We start from the raw sequence: 22,682 nt of genomic DNA on the forward strand, positions 1-22,682 counted from the left end.
TGCCTGTGGAGTGTGTTCTTCTCTAAATAAATCCACTTCTTACCTATCACTTTGTCTCTCACCGAATTCTTTCTGCAATGAGACCATCAAGAACCTGAGCTTCATTAAGTCCTGAGACTATGTGTGTCATATCAGTTTAAAAATCAGCTTAAGTCCCAATCTAAGTTGCACGGTTTCAGAATCTCAGAGATCAGGGGACCCTGGGTCTTCCCTGGTAGTCCAGTGGCTAAAACGCCATGCTCCCAAAGCAGGGGGCCTGGATTTAATCCCTGGTCAGGGAGCCAGGTTCCACATGCTGCAACTAAAGATCCAGCATGCTTCAACAAAGATTCAAGACCCTGTGTGCCGCAACTGAGACCCGGCATAGGCAAAAAAAATAAATAAAAATAATAATAAATATTAAAAAGAAAATGAAAGGATTAGGAGATCCTGAGACTCTGTACACACCCTTATCTTGTCAGTAATCTCACCCTTGGGAAGTATTATTATAAAACTCCTTATCAAATCCTCCTGGGTTGGGGACACATAGTTTTTCAAGGCAAGAGCCCTCTGTGTCCCCCTCTGCCTGGCAAAGCAATAAAGCTACCCTTTTCTACTTTACTCAAAACTCTGTTTCTGAGATTCAGTTCAGCATCAGTGTACAGAGAAGCTGAGCTTTTGGCATCAAGACTATGAGGAATTAACAGAAATTGTAGGGGGGAATGTAGCTTCTATACATGAAAAATATAATGGTTGTAATAAAAAATTCAATTGATATGTTAAAGATACTTTTGAAAAGAGAATTAATAAACTGGAATACATACAAAATACATCACCAAGAATGCAACAGAGTAAGACAGGGTATGAGTACAAATGAGAAATTAAGAGATGCGGAGAACAGAATGAATCCTCAAAAGAAAGAATACAAAAAATGGAGAAGAGAAAATATTTTTAAAAGATAATATCTGTGAATTTCCTAGGATCAAATAGGAAAAAAATAATCCACAACTCTATGACATAAAACATATCCCAAGTAAAGACAAATAAAAAGAAATCCACACCAAGGTACATTGAAACCATACAACACCAAAGGCAAAGAGAAGGTCTCAAAAGTATCCGCATAGCAAAGGCAATTTGCCTTTAAAAGAATGACTAACAGAATGACAGCAGAAAAATTTTCAACACAAACATTGGAAGCCAGCTAATGAAATATCTTCAAAGTGTTAAAAAAAAAAATGATGGTCTAAAATTGTGTGTTCAGTAAAAATATCAAGCCATATACTTAAAGTTTGTGCATCTTACTACTTATTAAGTTTACTTTGATAAAAAAAAAATGAGAAGCACAGTAGTAGAGTGTGCATATTATAGACTGATAGAAAGGAAACATATAAAAAGAGGATATAGACAACAAAACAAATAATGAAACAAAAGGTGCGAAGTAAAAAAGTCTAGAAAAAGGGAAACAATTAGAAAACTTTTAAGAAGTTCACAGAAACAAGTCCAATTATATAACAAATCACTATGTAAATAAGTAGACAAAACTCGTTAAAAGAAAACAAAACAAAAAAAAAGAAAACAGATGGATAGTTGGATAAAAAAAAAATCCAACTAATTAATATGTTCTGTTTATAAGAGACATGCTGAAAGCATAAGGACATGGAAACATTAAAAGCAAAAAACTGGGAAAAGATATATTTGACAAATAGTAACAAAACAACAACAAAACTCTTCAAAACAAACATCAACACTCTCAGAGAGATAAGAAAAATATCTACAAAACAGGGACAAGATGCTATTTTTAAAATTAGGGAATAAAGAGAGTTCTTTCTATGGAAAGGGGAAAAAAGAATAACTTTGCCGTGGGTAAGCCAGACACATTGCCTCAAACAAATAATCAAGATTAACAATGAGAAGTTATATCAATAGCACGTACCTTTGATATAATGTGATGAGAATGGAACTTTACCTCTGTGGTCTCCCTTCTAAAAATCCATAACCCAAGTCTAACCATTAGGAAAACAAACAAATCCAAGTTGAGGGACATTCTATAAAATACATGACCATTACTCTTCAAAACTTTCAAAGTCATCAGAAATGAGGAAAGTCTAAGAAACTGTCACAGACAAGAGGAGCCTAAGGTTACATGACAGCTGAATATTATACAGCAGCAGTCCCCATTTTTGGCACCAGGGGCCAGTTTCATGGAAGACAGTTTTCCCATGGATCGGTTGGGTCGGATGGTTTCAGGATGATTCAAGCACATTACATTTATTGAGCACTTTATTTCTATCATTATTACATTGTGATATATAATGAAATAATTATACAACTAACCATAATGCAGAATCAGTGGGAGCCCTGAGCTTGTTTTCCTCCAACTAGACTGTCCCATTTGGGGATGATGGGAAGACAGTGACACCCAAAGTGTGCTGTTTATGTCCAGTCCACTCTGTAATCTCATAATCTCGTTTTCGTTACTGTCACTGCTTCACAAAGACAGTATTTTGGAAATGCAAGCAGGCTTTTCAGTGCTTTTGTGGCAATCTCAGGATATTCCACCTTGACTATACTCTAGAACGTATGGAGATTTGAAGTTGTGTCAGACATACTTTTAAGGCCACTGTCATTTGCAATCTCAAGCAGTTGAGCCTCTTCTAGCATGGGCAAAGTCAATTCACCTGGCTTATTCACAAATGGGTTGTGGATCTATTCCTTTCCAGTTTGGGTGTCTTTTGTGGTTGGCAAATAATGCTCAAACTCTTTTGAAAGCTTAGATAGGTGATCATGCACCAGCTAGGAAAAGAATGCCATGACTGAGTCTCTTTCAAAATCTCTGCTAATGCTTGAAACATGTCAAAAATCCAAAGTTCATTCATAGCCCCCATCACTCCAGTTTGCCTTTGAATGCAGCCACTTTATTTGCTGACTTGAACATAATTGTCATTCTCCTCTGAAATGACTGAGTTTACTGAGGGGGTTGAATATGTCACACAAGTAAGCAAGTTTTGTGACGCACTCTGTGTCATTGAAATGTGCTGCTAGTGGTGACTTTTTCTAAAAGAAATCTCTGGAGTGGCTCTCATAACTCAAAAACCCTGGCTAGTGATCTACTTTACAAAGCCATCTTACTTCTGTGTGTAAGAGGAGACGTGTGTACTCTGCATCCATTTTCTCACAGAGCTGTGAGAACAGACATGAGTTAAGGGCATGTACACTAATGTGGTTGATAATTTTAATTACATCCTGCAAAACGTTGTTAAGTTCAGGTGGCATTTTTTTTTTACTAGCCAACATTTATGGACGACATAATGTGTAGACTAACATTCCGAAGCGATCTCTCTTTTTAAATTGGAGGATAATTGCTTTACAATGTTGTGGTGGTCTCTTTCATACTTCAATCAGTCATGACTATACATATATATGCCCTCCTTCTTGAGCCTCCCTCCCCGCCCCCCACCCCGGCCCCATTCCACCCATCCAGGTTATCATAGAGTGCCAGGCTGGGCCCCCTGTGTTATATACCAGCTTCCCATTAGTTATCTATTTTACAAATGATAGTATATATATGTCAATGCTACTTTCTCAATTTGTCAGGAAGAGAAAAACAAATATCATATATTAACAGAGAAGCAACGTCTTTGACCTCAGTAGTCCAGTCACGGTAGCTGCTCTGTCCATGTAAATACAACACAAAATGACCAGCCCAGTTTTCTCATAAGTAATCATTCAGTGACTTGAATAGTTGTGCAACTGTGGTGTTGGTTGGCAATAACAGTGTACATAACGTATACTCATGCACATCCTCTTGAAAAATAGATCACACAAAAACAAGCACTGTTGCTTTGCTGTCAACACTGGTAGACTTGTCAACCTGGATTGTGTACATGGTGACTCATTAATCCTAACAACTGTGCCTCAATATCCTCTGCTATTTCAACAATTCATCTAGTTATGGTGCTAGCTGAAAGAGGAACATGTGCCACCTTTTGAACTGCAGTCTCTCCTAATAGTTCACAACAAATTCTAAGCAGCAGACAGGATCAACTCTTCGCCAACAGGAAAGGGCTTTTTAGCATTAGCAGTGTGGTTAGCCATTAAGAACAATGCTCTCAGTGAAGACATACTTGATGAAGTGGTGGTCTTCAATAATTGCTCTGTTCTTCATGGTTTTTTCTTTTGAAAAACTTTAAAGGCTTGTCTTTTAATGCAGGGTGCTTGGTCTCCATGTGGCAAAGCAATTTTGAAGGTTTCATTGCTGGTTGCCACATAATATACAAAACTGGCATGGAGAAGAATGTGAATCACCTGTTGCAGTGAAGCCATAGTTGAAGCAGGAGTCAGTATTTTCTTTTCAGTGCAGCTTTCTTTTTGTTGGCAGTCTTGGGGAGTCTTCTGCTGTCTCACTGGGTCTTACCCCTTTTCAAAGAAGTTCCCCAGTGACATTTGTTTCTTATTCATTTTGTCTAGGGTTAACTTGTGGGCTTACCAAGTACTGCGACCGAGACAAGTGCATGGTATGGGACAGAGGCACAGATAGAAGAGGTAAATAAAATAATGGGTGGAACTTGCATGGACCAAAATAAGTGTCAGATTCTGACACCTAATGCATCTGTACCAGATGCCTATACAACTGAAGTCCTTCAACTCACTTGCCACTACAAAGCCGGCCACTGGATGCAGCTTAATTGCCACTTGCCACTCACTGACTGGGTTTTGATATGAGTCTGCAAGTGGCTGATTTATAATGGTCTCCATGCAATCAAACCTCTCTGCTAATGATAATCTGTATTTGCAGCCACTCCCTAGTGCTAGCATCATCTCCTCAGCTCTACCTCAGGTCACCAGGCATTAAATTCTTATACAGAGCATGCAACCTAGATTCCCTCACATGTGCAGTTCACAGTAGAGCTCCCACTCCTAAGAGAATCTAATCCCGCCGTTGACCTGACAGGAGGTGGAGCTCAGGTGTAATGCGAGTGATGGGAAGTGGCTGTAAATACAGATGAAACTTTGCTCAGTAACCTGTCGCTCGCCTCCTGCTGTGTGGCCCGGTTCCTAACAGGTACCAGTCCTTGGTCCAGGGGCTGCACACCCCTGTAATATGGTATCCTGCATGGGATCCTGTAACGGAAAAAGGACATTAGGTAAAAACTAAGGAAATGTGTTTGGAATAAATAAATAGTTTGGAATTTATTTAACAATAATGTATCAGTATTGGTTCATTAAGTGAACAAATGTACCATTGTAATGTAAGATGTTAAAATAGGGGAGACTATGTGTGGTGTATATGGGAACTCTCTATACTATCTTTGCAATTTTTCTGTAAGCTAAAATCTATTCAAAAATTAAAATGTTTATAATAAAAATAGCTTTTTAAAATTAAAAGCATAATAATAGAATTAAAACAAATGAATTAGGGCACTACCTAACACCATACACAAAAGTAAACTCAAAATGGATTAAAGACCTAAATGTAAGAAGATATAAAACTCTTAGAGGAAAACACTCTTTGATTAATCTCCAAAATATATAAGCAGCTTATGGAGCTCAATATCAAAAAACCAAATAATCCAATCAAAAAATAGGCAGAAGATCTAAATAGACATTTCTCCAAAAAAGATATACATATGGCTAAGAGGCACATGAAAAGATGCTCAACATCACTAATTATCAGAGAAATGCAAATCAAAACTACAATGAGGTATTACTTCACACTGGCCAGAATGGCCATTATCAAAAAATCTACAAACAATAAATGCTGGAGAAGGTATGGAGAAAAGGGAACCTTCTTACACTGTTGGTGGGAATGTCAATTGGTAGAGCCACTATGGAGAATACTATGGAGATTCCTTTAAAAAACTAGGAATAAAACTATCATATGACCCAGCAATCCCACTACTGTGCATATACCCTGAGAAAATCATACCTCAAAAAGGCATATGTACCCCAGTGTTCATAGCAGCACTATTTACAGTAGCTGGGACATAGAAGATGCCTAGATGTCATCAACAGATGAATGCATAAAGAAGATATGGTACAATGGAATATTATTCAGCCATAAAAAGGAATGAAATTGAGTCAGTTGATGTGGATGAACCTAGAGCCTGTCATACAGAGTGAAGTAAGTCAGAAAAAGAAAAACAAATACCCTACGTTATTGCATATATATGGAATCTGGAAGAATGGTACTGATGAGTCTATTTGCAGGGCAGGAATAGAGGTGTGGATATAGAGAAGGGACTTGTGGACACAGCAGGAGAGGGAGGGGGGACAAACTGAGAGAGTAGCACTGACACATATATATACTACCACATGTAAGACAGATAATGAAAAGCCGCTGTATAGCACAGGGAGATCAGCTTAGTGCTCTCTGATGAGCTAGATGGGTGGAATGGGGGAAGGAGGGAGGCTCAAGAGGGGGATACATGTATACATATGGTTGATTCACAACACTGTACAGCAGAAACTAACAATATTGTAAAGCAATTACATTCCAGTAAAAAAAATTTTTAAAGACATTTAAATTGATCGTAAAAAAAACTCATTAAAAAGTGTTGAAAGATAGAGTTAACATCCTAGAAAATAAAGCAAAGATAAAAAGATATTGAAAGTAGAATAGTAAAGATAAGCAACTTAGAAGACAGTCTAATATCCAAATAATAAGAATTCAAGGGAAAAAAAGAGAGAGAGAGAAACAAGGGGAAGAGGAAGTCATCCTCTAAAATAAAATAAAATCCTAGAACCAAAGAATACAAATTTCCAATCCACTAAGTACCCAGCATAATAAGTCCTTTTAGAACACTGAGGAAAGAGAGAAAACCACGCAAGTTTAAATTTCTCAACAACACTGAAAGCAAGAAGGTTGGAGTGATTCATTCAAAATTCTGAAGGCATATGCTTTCTCATCTAGAATTCTATACCCAGTCAAATTACCCATGAAATGTCAAAATAAAATAATATTTGCAGACATAAGAGATGTCAAATATTTTTACTTTTTTTTAAAATGAAGGTTAATCTCCACCAAAATAAGAGGATAAATTAAGAAAGAAATAGACATGAGATACAGAAAATAGAAAATGTAATATAGAAAAAAAATAAGTAACTCTCCAAATTAAAGACAAAGCACTCTGGGATAATAAGAGTTACCAAACATAAAGGCCAATCAGTCCAGATTGGAACAGTGTTATGAGACGTGTCCATGATTATGCTTCTCACCACCATACCACTATTTAACCTGATGAAACTCCTGGAGGATATGCTCCACCAAAGCAATGAAATAAGAGGAGAAAGAAAGAGACATGAGACCCAAAGAATAAGACAAAAAGGGAATGCCATTGGATAACAATGTGGGAAGAATTAGCAATAAACACACACACAAATGAAGCAAATTACAAACCCCAAGCAAATATTAACTTCAAGCAAAACAAAAAGAAACCAGAACACATTCTGAACTATAAACAATACTGGCACAGATTTAATAACATTAAATATTGATTAAATGAAAATTATATAAAACTACATAGAAAGATGCTCAATATCATTAGTCATTAGGGAAATGCAAACTAAAATAACAATGGGATATCACTACACCACTGTTAGAATGGCTAAAATGAGAAAGGAGTGGAGCAAATGGAACTTTCACACACTGCTAGTAGAAATGTAAAACTTTGGAAAACAGTTTTGTATTTTCTTAAAAAGTTAATTATACTTATTCCATATGACCAGCTGTTCTACTCCAAGATACTTATACCTTACAGAAAGGAAAGTATATTCCATACAAAGACTTGTATACAAATGTTCACAGCAGATTTGAAACAGTCTCAGAATAGGAAAAAACTAAATGTCCATCAACAAGTGGATGGATAAACCAAGTGTGTTACAGACATACAATAGAATAGTACTCATCAATTTAAAAAAAAAGAACTATTGATACATTATAAAAAGACAATTATGCTGAATGAAAGAAACCAAACCAAACAAAAATAGTATGGACTATATGGCTACATTTATATAAAAACCTCACAAATTCATTCTAATTTAGAGTAAAGGAAAGCCAATCAGAAATTGCCCAGGGCTAGAGGAAAGATGGGGAGGTAGAGGGAGAAAGGATGATAAAGCGGCAGGAAAAAACTTCTGGAGTGATGGATATATTCATTTTCTTCATTGTGGAGATGGTTTCACAGTGTTCACGTATATATATCAAAACTTATTCAAATGTACACTTTAAATATGCTTTCTTTATTGTACATCAATTTATACTTCAATGAGGCTGTTTAAAAACATGAAATTGGGTCCTTACCCCAAAACATACATACACCAAAATCAATTCCAGGTGGATTAAGAGTTTAAATGAGAAATAAAAACATTTAAAAGTGTATAAGGCACTATGAAAGATTATCTTTCTAAATTTGGGATAAGTATTATTTCTTAAACAAGAAACAAAACACTAATATAAAAACAACAAAGATAGAAAAGATTGATAAGTGAAATTACAGTGAAATCAAGGACATCTGACAAAACAGATGCCAACAGCCTCATAAAGAAATGTTTAAAAAGGCCCACAAACTGAGAAAATATTTTCAACATACAAGGAGTGTCAAACTCCTCGACTAAGAATCAGTATTCAGAATACATAAAGAACTCTTGCAAGTTAATAAGCATTCCACTTCTAGGAAGACGGAGTGGATACAGTTTTTACTATTTCTTCCACAAAGAACAACAAAAAGCCCTGGGCCTTATATATAAAACAGATCTAGAGAAAACACAAGAAGTCTCTAGCAGTGAAAAGAAGGAAGACCAGTGAGGTATCTCGAGACCCAAGGAACGACATGGTGGTGAGTTTTCTTTTTGCCTCATAGATCCCAGACTTGGAACTGGAGATGCCAGCAATGTGGAAACACCAAGGGGCACAGGTCAAAAGAGCCTCAAATAGAAACCTGCTCTCTGCAGCCAAAGGACCAGGAAAAGGGCATCCTGCCAAGACTTTTAGATAACTCCTCTCTACTTCAGCCAAACCACACAGCAAAAACTGACTCTGCTCTCACCACTGCCATTGAGGGCTGAGTGCGGAGCCTAGATTCAAGTCTCAAAAGGCTATGTGTAAGGATGCACTGATACCGCTGCTGGGGTGGAGGCAGAGAAGGCCAAGAAGGGAACCAGGACATCCACCCAAGCACATCAGTAACCAGCCCCACCAGGGGTATTGCTGGAGCCCACACTGGGTACTGGAACTCCCCTGAGCCCAGCAGTCACAGGGAGATCCCTAGAGTGTCAAGAGAAGCAGAGGAAGGGGGTGCCTGTCTTCCACCTTTACTCCCCTTCCCCTGCCGGGGCGGTGTCAGAGACAGTCAGCTAAAGCAGAAGTGTAAAGGAATCAAGGATTATAAAACAAACAACCTGATGGGAAAATGGGCAAAAATACATGAAGAGAAAAGAAAATGCATGCGTGTTCAGTTGCTTCGGTTGTGTCCGACTCTGTGCGACCTCATGGACTGTAGCTCGCCAGGCTCCTCTGTCCATGGGTTTCTCCAGGCAAGAATACTGGAGTGGGTGGCCATTCCCTCCTCCAGCGGATCTTCCTGACCCAGGAATTGAACCAGCATCTCCTGTATCTCCTACATTGCAGGCAGATTCTTTGTTGCTGAGCCACCAGGAAAGCCCAGAAAAGAGAATGCCTATTTTAAATACCTATTTTATAGAAAACAGCACCTATTTCATCAGGCTGCTTTATGATTAAATTATGTGTTTGCTTAAAATAGTCTCTCTTACATTTTCTTTAGAATTGTTTTATATATAAGGCCCAGGGCTTTTTGTTGTTCTTTGAAAGTTGTAAACAAGTGGTGGTATTCTTTGCTATTTCACAGGAAATGGCACACTCATGCTCAAAAAATATGAAAAAATGCTCAACACCAACCATTAGTAATCAGAAAAGTGCTAAATTAAAACCATCACAAGACAATAATTCACACACACTGTATACACTACATGACCAAAAAATTAAAAGTCTACAGGAACTCTTACTCATTGCTAGTACAGGATCAGTGACCACATCCACTTTGGAAAACAACTTGAAATTATCTTGAAAAGTTGAACATTCCATAGCTGATGATCTAGCAACTCCACTTCTAGGTAAACTCTAAAGAAATTCTCATACATGTGCCAACAGATGTGCAGGGATGTTCCCAGCAACATGGTCCACAGTAACAAAAGAACGTCTGAGGAAATGTTTCCTGTTTAAACAATGCTGAGGAGACATAGCTATTGTACATCTAGTACTGGAGGCAAAAAATGCTATGAGGTTAATAAAACTGCAGTGTTTAAGTAACAGAATATTCTTACTGTTGGAAAACAAATACACACTGAAGTATTTAGGAGTGACATAATGTGATAGTCTCAAATGGTCCCCCCCAAAAACTGTGTGTGTGTGTGTGTGTGTGTGTGTGTGTGTGTGTGTGTTGGGAGGGGAGAGGTAAGGAGAAAGAGAATGAGATCAAATGATAAAACAGGGTGAAATGTTAATGATAGGTGAATCAAGGGTACAGGCTAATGGTGTTCTTTGTACTCTTTTTACTTTCTTAAATTTTCTGGAAATGTGAAATTATTCCCAAAATAAGGAGTTCAGAAGAAGAAGGGAGCAGGGAATGGTAAGATTCAGGATAACAATTGCTCGAGGTGGGCTGGGCGGGAGTGGGCTAGGTTAGAGGGATGGATGTGGGGTTCCTTTGTGCTCTGACTCTTGATGTGGGAAACAGGTTTTCAGGTGTTCATTATATTATTATGCTTTATAACTATGCTTTATAATGCAGGCATTGTCATTTGCATGCAATCAAACATTACAGTTGAAAAGATAAAAACATCTCATCTCAGGAAAGACATTTCAGGCTGATACTGACTAGAGTGCTGAATATATACTTGATAACTAGAATCTTTTCATTGGAAAGATAAAATGATTCATATTTTTCTTTGATTTACGTACTCTACAACTTCCCATCCTATCCCTCCCTTCAGATAGTTTTGGGTTGGACCAGGAACAGTAAAAATGTAAGAGAAACTGCTAAGCTGGACAGACAGGTCAGTTTACTACTCTTGAGTTTTAAAATAATTTTTAAAAAATCTCCCTTTGGTGAAAGGACCAACTGTTGGGTCTGGGACACAGTAGGCCCACATGACCACCCACAGTGGTGTGGGTCAAGAGGGCTGACCTGTAAGCCAATAAGCTACCCGTGGTGGGGCATCTCCCAGGAGCAGCAGGGACACAGGAGCTGGGGAGGATGGGGACAGCACTGGGTGGGGTCCATGCAGGGAGAAGGGTTGCCTCCCAGATGGAGCAAAAAGTACAGGGTTAGAGGGTGCGGGCATAGGCAATAGGCTAGAGTCTCAGTGGGTGGCAGTGACAGCTGCTGTTGGAGAAGTGGACTGGGGCCGGGGGTGGGAAAAGGAGGAGGTGCAGTCCTTGTCCTGGAGGTACTGGAGCAAAGATCAGAAACTCAGATATCTCATGGGGCCAAGCCAGTCACCTGCTGAGTGAAGCAAAGGCATCCAGGGGGTGGGGCTGAAACGCCTTGTCTCTATTACACATGTGCGTCAACACACACTGAGTTGGTTGTAGGATCTATGGCCGACAAAGGGGGACTCTGTCCAGCAACCTGTGACTAAGCAGGAATGGCCTAGAGTTGAGATTTTTTTCTGATTTTTGGAATCAGAATGGCCAGAGTTGCTCTGATTTTTCAAGGGAAACTGAATATTATGTGAGATCTACAGATTTATAAGTGTTGGCTCAAAGCTTTCTAAAACAAGCAGCAGGCCTCATGAATATGTGATGGCTACCATTTGGTGACCTCCTTACTGAACTTATTCACTTTCTGGGGCTGTCATAACAAAGTACCACTGACTGGGTGGCTTAAACAGTAAAAACTTTCTTCTCTCAGAGTCCTGGAGGCTGGAAGTCCAAGATCACCCTGTTATCAGGGGTGGGTCCTTCTGTGAATTGACTCTGTCCTGTGCTTCCCGCCCAGCTTCTGGTGGTCAGCTGCAGTGTTTGGTGCTTCTTGGCTTGTAGATGAGTCACCCTGATCTCTGTCTTCACCTTCACGTGATGTTCTCCCTGTGTGTGTGTGTCTGAGTCCAAATTTCTCCCCTTTTATAAGGACATAGGCATACAGGATTAGGGCCCACCCTAAGGACCTCATCTTAATCACCTGCAAAGGCCCTATTTCTAAATAAGGTCCCATTTATGGGTCTGAGGATTAAGATTTCAACACGTTAATCCCAAAGGAGGACACAGGTCAACATATAGCATAAGGGTAACAAGCAGATGATCTAAGCAGTGACTGAGGCCCAGGAGCGTCATGATACGACCAGAATGGGGCTCAGAGTGGGGCCAGGACTCAGGGATGGGGTGTCCAATCATTGGAATGAGACCCATAGAAGGATCTGTGTCAGATTGAGCCTGCCAACAAGGGCATGGGCACCTGCTGAGAGAAGAATACAAGAGACCAGGAAGCCTGGAAGGCTGTGACCCTATACTAAGTCTCCACGGTGCTGAGGAACCACAGGTAAGCCAGCCCCTCAAATCCATGGCTGCCAGGGCCTTTGGACCCTGAATGAAGCTTCTGATGGGACATACCCACCAGCACTGCGCCCGGAGCCTGTGAAGCACCTGTGAAGCCAGATCTGCTGAAGGATTTGAGAAGTCGGATTGAACAAGTAAGTAGACAAAGAAAGATAAAGAAAACAGCGACAATTTCTTGACCAGGTCTGAATTACCCTGCCAGTCCTCAGAGCTGAAGCCTGTCCTGGCAGTCAAGGCTCAGCCTGGGTGTGTTTCCAATCCTTGGGGAGGGTGGTTTCCAGCCTGCTCAAATGACTGACAGCTCTTTGAGGCCACAGGTTCCTGGGTGCCCCACACCACTGCAGCCTGCACACATGAGGAGCAGCTGGTGCCCATACTCGGGGGACTTGATCAAGAAATCCAAGGGACCCACGGCATGTCCTCCAAACAGACTTTAGAGCCACAGAAGCCACGGAAATTTTCACTCCCATCCATCCAGTGAACATTGGCCCAAACAATCATGAATGATGATAAATGCCTAGGCCTATGGGAGAAATGGAGGCTCAGCTGGAAGGAAGGTCTGACTCAGGCAGGAGGCCTTGTGTGGGGCTGCAGTTGCTCCTGAAGACATTAACACAATTACTTATGGAATAGAGAAAGTACTTCATACTGCTGTTTCTATATCTTATTATGACAACAAGACTTTACTTAATTTCCAAGATTTTGTATCTGTATCCCTTCTCTTACAACAAAAGCCTTGGTTCCCCAAGACATTAATATAATTACTTAAGGTTAAAATATGTTTATTTGTAATATATAATAGCTTCAAAAAACAATACCATTTTTATTACCAACAGCAAGTCATGGAATGCAGGTCTTGTGTGTGTGTTTGTGGTTCTTTTTGTCTCTTTGTCTCACCTGTAATACACAAATTACTGTGTTTCAAAGTCACTTGAAACAATTCTCTGTGAAGTTATGCTATCAGGATCATTTGTTTCAATGTGTTTTTGATGTTAAGAGATGGTTTTCATTCTCTTTTGGTTTCGTTTAGTTTTTAGTTATGTAAAATGCTTACATGGCTCCAAAGCCAACTTATGAATCATCTTACCTTGCTTGGTTTGTAAAACTGTGGGTTGTTCTTCTATTGCTTCTATTTCAAAATATAAGCAAATATATATATATGTGTATCTATGTGTGTGTGTGTGTATGTGTGTGTGTGTGTGTATGTGTGTGTGTGTGTGTGCTGGACTGTTCTTAGTCACTCAGTTGCACCCAACTTGTTGCGACTCCATGGACTGTAGCCCCCCCAGGCTCCTTTGTCCATGGGGATTCTCCAGGCAAGAATACTGGTGTGGGTTGCCATGCCCTCCTCCAGGTGATTTTCCCAAACCAGGGATCGAACTCAGGTCTCCTGTAATGCAGGCAGATCCTTTACCATTTGAGCCACCAGGGAAACCCAAGAATACTGGGATGGGTAGCCTATCCCTTCTCTTCCCCACCCAGGAATCAAACCAAGGTCTCCTGCATTACAGACAGATTCTTTATCAGGTGAGCTACCAGGGAAGCCCATATACATATTTATCTCCCTTTTGCTTATATGAAAGGCAGCATACTATATACACAGTTCTATATCCTGTCTTTTCCTGGTCAGTTAGCAACATATCCTGACAATAACTTCACAGTGATACAGACCCTCCTCATTACCTCTCACTACATCACTGTGCAGATGTACCACATTTTGTCCAATCAGTTCCCTTTGGGTGAATTCTTGGGAGATTCCCCACCTTCAGCTTTACAAACAGTGCTACAAATTATAGCCTTGTTCATATATGACTTCATTCTTTTTAAAAGGCTCCATTTTGAACCCTCTGTCTCTCATCAGTGAGAGGGTCACTTAATATTCCAAACCTCAGGCTCCTCATCTGTAAAATGGGAATAATAATAGTATCTAGCTCACAGTTCAAAATGAGTTAACATGATTTAAAATACCCAGCACAGAGTCTAGCACATAGTGAACAGTCAATAAATGTCTGCTGCTGCTGTTGTTCTATTCGGTTTTAATTACTTTTAGCCTAGGCTTTAAAAGTTCACTGTCTGGAAGGAGATAGAGAAATGTAAATTTTTAGCTGTCTAATGCATTGAGTGCTACCAGAGTTATAAGAACAAGTGTTACTGGATCACAGTGGAGAGGCTTACCAGCTATGCTTGGAGATCAGAGAGGCTGTCCATGATAGCTGGTTTGCCCATCCCACCCACCCCTTTCCTATGGAAACCACAACCCAGGCTTCCTTTCTCAACACATGAAGTTGCAACAATCCCTGTCCTCTAGGTTAGCACATGACCCAGGCCTGACCTCCCAGGGTCTCAATGATTGACTCAAGAATAGGCACAAGACCCAGCACAACCAATGAGGGGCAGTCCTGGAGCTCACCAGGAACTACCAGAAAAGAGGCTCTCTCAGTTTCCACCAGAATGTCAATCTCATTGAATGTAAGCCTGGAACCGCCAGGGGCCAACACATGGCAAGGGAGAATGTGAAGAAATTAGAGCTAAGAGGTGGAGAAGGACAGATTCTCAACATTGTCTCTTGGACACTGGAGATTTCAGTTAAGTGGGCTGAAAGAAAGTCCTTTTCTGACTAGGAAGTTTGAATTGGGTTCTCATTTACTTTAAGAATGCCAGATAGACAGAGGAGGCCTGATGCCTGAGGCTTAGTTACTAGAAGGATAAGGAAAGACTCTGCAGGAGAGAGAAAATCATGCGGTGAAGTCCTAAGGAAATGTAGCAGTCAGCTTCTTTTGTAGCTTTAACTAAACAAAGGTTATCTGTGGGCTGACATCCATCATCAGAACAAACCCAACTTTCAAACTAGAAGGCTGAGTTCTAGATCTTGAGGAAGAGCTGGGAATCTCACTTGGACAATCGTTAGCCAGCTGATGTCAGAAATCAGATAACAGCATGCAAATGAGTTGGTGGTGGTATTGTAGCTTCCCCAGATGCAAGTTGGGGAACACTGTCCATGACCATCAGAGTCTGCAAGATGTCCTCACAGGCATTGCTCCATTGCCAAATGCAGCCTTAACCAGCTTTATCTGCATTTTATCCTGAGGCCTCCACTTCCCTCCATGGTCCTGCCTGTTACATTGTTACTTTGGTTTCTGAAGCCCAAGAATACTAGAGTGGGTAGCCTATCCCTTCTCCAGCAGATCTTCCTGACCCAGGAATCGAACCAGGGTCTCCTGCATTGCAGGCATATTCTTTACCAACTGAGCTATCAGGGAAACATTTAACATAAAACACAAAACATTTACTTCTGCTTCACTGACTACACGCCTTTGACTGTGTGTGTGGTTAGTTGCTCAGTCTGTGTGGTTAGTTGCTCAGTCGTGTCCGATTCTTGCGACCCCATAGACTGTAGTCTTCCAGGCTCCTCTGTCCTTGGGATTCTTTAAGCAAGAATACTGGAGTGGGTTGCCATTTCCTTCTCCAGGGGAATCTTCCTGACCCAGGGATCAAACCCAGGTCTCCTGCATTGCAGGCAAACTCTTTACTGACTGAGCTAAGAGCGAAGCTTTTTACTCTTAACTATAGTGCAATATCAAAACCAAGAAGTTGACATTGATGCACTGTGTGTGTACACTTCTATGTCATTTTATCACAGGTATAGATTAGTGTTGCTATCACTGCACTCAAAATACAGAAATGTTTCGTCATTGTAAGGATCTTCCTCACATTACGCCTCTATAACAGTAAGTGTAGATTGGTCTATTTCTCCTTTCAACTCTTAGTTTTTGCTTCACAAAAACTAGCTCTAGTCTTTGGAGAATACATATTCAGGATTTTTGTCTCTTTTTGGTGGATAAACCCTTTTATCATTATATAATGTCTCTCTGTCTCTGATAATTTCCTTTGGAACTTTATCTAATATTAATATAGTTAATGCTTTCTTTTGATCAGTGTTTACACGACATATATTTTCCCATCCTTTTGCTTTCAACCTACCTATCCTCATATATTTTAAGAGAATTTATGTAGGGAGCTCAGAGTTGGATCATACTTTTTTTTAATCCACTCTGATAATCTCTTTTAGTTGGTGTATTTAGAACATTTACATTTATATTTAATGTAATTATTTATGTTAGGGCTTAAGTGTGTACTTTTAATTGCTCTGTTTTTTTATTTTTCTGTTTTATTTTTCCTGTCTTCTTTTGGGTTATGTGAACACCTTTTTGGAATTCCATTTTGATATATCTCTACTGGTTTTGATATATCAATTTATATAGTTTTTTTAGTGGTTGTTCTAGGTATGACATCATATAAACGTAACTTATCACAGTTATCATTTAACCAGTTTGATGACATACGGATAGAAACCTTATATCCTGTTAAGTTCCTTTACCCTCCTCCACTTACAATTACCTTAACTATTTTCTCTACATACATTTAAAACAACATCAAACAGTGTAGTATTTTTGTTTCAACTATCACACTTAGAAAATACAAGAGGAGAAGAAAAATATTTTTACTCATTCTGTTGGTCTTCCTTCCTGATGTTCCAAGATTCCTCCTTTTAATATTTCCTTTCTTTCCTTTAAGGAATTTTCCTTTAGCTATACATTTAGCATAGGTCTGCTGGTGACAAATTCTCTTAGTTTTCGTTTTGTCTGAGAACATCTTGATTCCCCTTCACAAGTTCTGGGTTGAAACAGTGCTTTTATTTCAGCACTTGAAAATTATTATGCCACCTCCTTCTAGCCTCCATGGTTTCTGATGAGAAATATACTGTCATTCAAATTGTATTCTTCCTTTAGGTAAGGTGTTGCTTCTCCCTGATTGCTTTCAAGATTGTTTCTTTGTCATGAGATTTCAGAAATTTGACTTGTGTCTTGGTGTGGATTTCTATGGGTTTATCCTATTTGGGATTTGCTTAGTTTCTTGAAACTGTAGATTTATGTCTTTTGCCAAATTTGGAAGTTCTTAGGCATTATTTCTTTGAGTACTTTTCAACTTGCCCTCTTTCCCTTCTCCTTCAGGGACTCCAAAAACACAAAAGAAAGATTTTTGCGGTGATTTCACAAGTCGCTAAAGCTTTGTTCATTTTTGCTTTGTTTTGCTCTGTTTTCTCTGATGTTTAGATTGTGTACTTTTTATTACTCTGTCTCCCAGTTAATTGATTCTTTCTTCTGTTATCCCCATCCTGCCGTTGATACCATCTACTGAGCTTTTTATTTTGGTTTCTGAATCTTCAGTTCTAAAATCTCCATTTTGTTTGTCTTTATCTCTTCTATTTCTTTTTTGAAACTGTATTTTTTCATTTGTTTCAAGCATAATTGCTCACTGAAGCATTTTTATGATGGCTACTTTAGTAGTCATTGCAGATAATTCTAACATCTCTGCCATCTTGATACTGGTGAGCATTGATTGCCTTTTTCTATTCAGGTTATAATTTTCCTGATTTTTGTTATGATGAGTCATTGCCAATTGAAAACCATATATTTTGAATATTATGAGATTCTATGTAAATCTTACATAGAATTATGAGATTCTATGTAAAACATTCTACATATGTTAGATATGTAAATCTTCTGTTTCAGCTGACTCCTCTGATAGCACTCTAGCAGGAGAAGAGATACCTTTTCATTACTGGCAGGAGGGAGTAGACTCCAGGTTCCTCACCTGCCCTCTGTTGACACCTGAAGTGGGGATAGTCTCCTTGGTACTTGTGGGTTGGGAGTGGGAATTTCATCTCCCCATTCAGCCTCTACTGATCCCATTCTGGCTTGGTGGGGCTTCTCCTCAGGGAGCCTCCACTGACATCATTTGGCTGGAATCCAGCTGTTATTATCTAAACTTCTTTCTTGCAAGGCTGTGACTTTCCTGTTCCTCTGGCTAGAAGTAGGCTTTTATTGGGAGCTCCCCATTGTCATTTATTGTGTCCTGAGGTCCCGTCTTTTCTCCATCATACCAGTTGTCTTATGTTGGTTTCTTATTTAATGTCCATGGCTTTTAGTTGTTCTTAGCAGGAGGAATAGGAAAAAGTATCTCTCCTTCATCTTTTCATAAGTGAAAGTTACTTGGAGCATTTAAAATGTTTGACAGAACAGTCTCACAGACACAGAGAACGGACTTGTGGTTGCCAAAGGGGAAGTAGGTAGGGGAGGGATAGATTGGGAGTTTGGGATTGGCAGATACAAACTATATATACAAAATGGATAAACAACAAGACCCTACTGTATAGCACAGGAAACTATATTCAATATCCTGTAATAAACCATAATGGAAAAGGATATGAAAAAAATATATATCTGAATCACTTTGCTTATACCAGAAAATAACACAACATTGTAAGTCAACTACATGTCAATAAAAAATAAATAAATAAATAAATTTATGTTTCAAATGCCAAAGTGGAGCCAAAGTAAAATAGTCACAGTGCCTGATGCAAATACTTTAATACCTTTGATGGCAGTGAAGGTGCTAATAAAAGGTCATGGATGTAGTGCTGGAATGATCTGAAAGGACACTAATTTGACTTTGGGCAAACTGCTTTGGCTGTCAAAAGCTCAGTTTTCGTTCTGGAAAATAAAAACCAAACTATTTATTATGTTAAAGTGTCATGAGGAGAAAGTGAGATAAAAGTCTGTCAAGTACATGGCATTGAGAACATATGCCATAAATAACTTCTCTATTTTTCTTAATTAGTTCCAACATTACATCCTAATATTTCCTAAATAAATCCTGAGTTCTAGCTCAAAGTGTTTATAATCCTGTTGCAGTTGGACTCAATTTCTCCATCTTTAAAAGAAAAGGATTGGTGTAGATCACTGGTGCTCAATGGATGGGCTGTAGCAGTCCCTGGGAGCATGTGAATAATGCAGAATCCCAGCCACTATGCTCAACCTACTTGTTCCTGAGTTCAAGGTCACTATGCTCATTGCATGACATGCCAATAAATTGAGAGACAAGGTGTTGAGATAAGGAATACAACTTTATTTGGAAAGCTGGTTGAGAAAATAGCAGACTAGTGTCTGAAAATAACTATCTTGCCAGGTCTGGATACCAGGTTCTTTTATAGAACAGAGAGGAGGAGGAGGTGAGGAAGTCAAGTAAAAAGGTCATAAATATTGCAAATATCTCCTGGAATGGCTAGCCTTGGGGAGGGGATATGCTAATTTCTTCTTTTCAGCAACCATTCACAGGTAGGTAGGGTCATATTGTCTCTCTGTGAGCTGAACAAAGGCACTTTCATCTAACATTCAGGCAGAGGGGCAGGGTTCTTTGAGGAAGGTCCATTATGAATGATTATAATAAGAAAAACAAAGAAAACCAATGGTTAAAGTCAAAGAAACAGATCCAACATGGAGTCAATATTGGCCTTCCTTGTAACATACTGAACCAGAACTTGCATTTTAACAAGACCCTCAGCTGAGTATGGCTGAAGGAGGTTTGAGAAGTGGTGCTCTGGATGATCCTTAAGACCACTGTCAGCCCTGACTTTACTTATCTTGAACTTTCCCACCTTCAGACCACTGCTGAAATGCTCTGACCTTTCTACTCTGGCCACATGATACTAACCATTATTTAAGGTACAGCACAATCCTACCATGCCCCACTCCACCCCAAGCATAATGTTTTCTTTGACCAGTACAATCTGAACTACCTTCTAAATGCCTTAAATGACCCATCTCTAGACCATTAGCAAGATGATTTATCATCTGCTTAGTGACAGCTTGCCTGTTTTCTTCTTGAGCCACAATTTAAACCATGTATCATGTATTCTTATTGAACTGAATATCTTTTCAGAAACTGAGGATGTAGACAACTCCTGGAAAGCTCCTAGAGAGCAAAGACTATGACTTCCACATGCTTTACTGTTCATCATCTGGTTCCCTACACACAGGAGAGATTCAAATACATAATTATTTTCACCAAGAATGTGCTCTAAGTACAGCTTTCAAGTCCCTACAATTAGTAATCAGAATATGCTATAGTTATCAATCTTTAAAATGAGCATAAATAAGCCTATATTTTGTTCTGAGATATTAACAAGGAAACTTACAAAAGAAAAAATAACAATACCCAATGGTGAAGAGATTGTGCTATGACTGGTACTCACACACTACAACGTAAACTTTGTAGTTTACAATGACACAATCTTTTTAGAAAACATATTGGCAATATATATTATGGACTAAAATGATGTTTTCAGAAAATCCACTCCTTTATCTTAATAAAGCAAAAGCAAGAGTTTATTTGTAGGAGACCAAAAAATGAGAGCAAAACTGGGACATAATATAAAAGTCAAACATTAGAGAATTGGTATATCTCCATTTGATGAACTACCATGGAGCCATTTAAAATAATTAGGAAGGCTGTATTCAAACATAGGGAAATGTTTATTCAATATTAGGTAAGAAAACTGGAATAGAAAATAACATATGTTATTGATTATAACTAATATATGCAAATAAGAATGAAAAAGGAAGGAACAAAAAATTAGAAATGGTATTTTAAGGTGGTGAGAATGGGTTTAATTTCCTGTATTCATTTTTATCCAAAATTTTTCATTTTGGCAACTTTTCATTAAATAAAAAAATGAGCTTCTTATAGTGACAACAAGATCACCTTGGAAGGATTCACTTAGGAATAGGTCAAAGCTCAAATTTTCCTTGTAGGTTCATCCACAATTCCATTATGTGGAATCTGACAGTGATGTGACATCAGAATTAATAACCAAAGCCTCAGCATCAAGAAGTTCTCAGTAGCTAAAGAGCAAAAGATCTCAAGGCTGAAAATTACCATCTTGAAAGAGGTTAATTCATAACCTGTAGCTGTGAGTTGTCATTCATTCTTCCCTCAGTCCCACTAAAATAAAACTCTATTTGCACACTGCCAGTGAAATGTGTACTCATTAAAGGATGAAAAGCTTTAAGAAAAGTTTGTAGCCCATGTACCAACCCTTTCTTTGGCACTTCACTCACAGGAAGCCCCAGTTCACTTCCCTCATATGCTGATAGTAGTGGTAAGTCCTGGGGCCCGGTTATCCAGGCTGGTGACCCACTGTCCCCTGATCTACAGTGACCCCAATCTACATGCTCCCTGAGAGATTACTGAGCCTCCTCCTTGAGCCTATAATGGGGATATTTATGCTTTCCTCATAGGGAGAAATTAAATGAGGGGAGAAAATTTTTGAAGGTTCCTGGGATAGGGCAATGGTGAATATATATTATCACTGGTGAATTGGTTCAAGATGGTAGAGCAGAAAGACATGTGCACATCTCCTGTGTCAGACCAGAAACTGCAATTTGCTGTTGAACCATCACCAACAGGAGGATGCTGGAACTCACCAAAGATGTGCCACACCCAAATACAAAGGTGAAACCACAATGAGATGGTAGGAGGGGGTACAATCACAATAAAATCAAATCCCATACTCCCTGGGTGGGTGACCCACAGAGAGGAGAACAATAATATCAGAGAAGTTCTCCCAGTGTTGTAAAGGTTCTGAGTCCCACATCAGGCTTGCCAGCTGGGGATCCAGAAAAGGGGGCTAGGAATTCCCAAGGAATCTGACTTTGAAGGCCAGCGGGATTTGACTGCAGAAGTGCCACAGAATAGGAGGAAACAGAGACTCCACTCTTAGAGGGCACACAAAAAATCTTGTGTGTATCAGGGCCTAGGGGAAGGAGAAGTGACCTCATAAGAGACTTAACCAAACCTACCTGCTAGTGTTGGCGGGTTCCTGCAGAGGGCTGGAGTGGCAGTGGTTTATTGCAGGGTCAAGGGCACTCCCAGCAGTTCTGGGATGTGCCCATTGGCATGAGCCCTACTGGAGGATGTCATTAGCCCTATCACAGAGCCTGTAAACGCCAGGGCTGGGTCACCTCAGGCCAAACAAATAACACGGAGGGAGTGCAGCCCCACTATTAGAAGACAATCAGATTAAAGTTTTACTGAGCATGGCCTTGACCACCAGAGGAAGACCCAGTTTTTCTGACCACCAGTCCCTTCCAGCAGAAAGCTTATACAAGCCCCTTAGTTAGCCTCATCCACCAGAGGGCAGACAGAAGAAGCAAGAACTACAATCCAGCAGCCACCAGTACAAAAACCACAATCACAGAAAGTTAAACACAATGAAAAGGCAAAGGATTAC

General features: G+C 39.4%; 1 protein-coding gene and 1 long non-coding RNA gene across 2 annotated transcripts in view; both read right to left on the minus strand.

Annotated features, from left to right (window-relative positions):
* Positions 1-22,682, minus strand: part of COL23A1 (collagen type XXIII alpha 1 chain) — a 360,796-nt gene that overhangs the window by 259,383 nt on the left and 78,731 nt on the right. The window lies entirely within an intron of this gene.
* The window catches only part of LOC145510563 (uncharacterized), a 58,242-nt gene continuing 37,804 nt past the window's right edge, over positions 2,245-22,682 (minus strand). The window contains exon 2 of the long non-coding RNA XR_014057110.1: positions 2,245-5,100. This is a non-coding gene — a long non-coding RNA (uncharacterized LOC145510563). The remainder of the gene's footprint in view (positions 5,101-22,682) is intronic.

Source organism: Giraffa tippelskirchi, chromosome 6 (assembly GCF_054371585.1).
Source record: "Giraffa tippelskirchi isolate mGirTip1 chromosome 6, T2T-mGirTip1v1.2.pri, whole genome shotgun sequence".
Classification (NCBI taxonomy): Eukaryota; Metazoa; Chordata; class Mammalia; order Artiodactyla; family Giraffidae; genus Giraffa; species Giraffa tippelskirchi.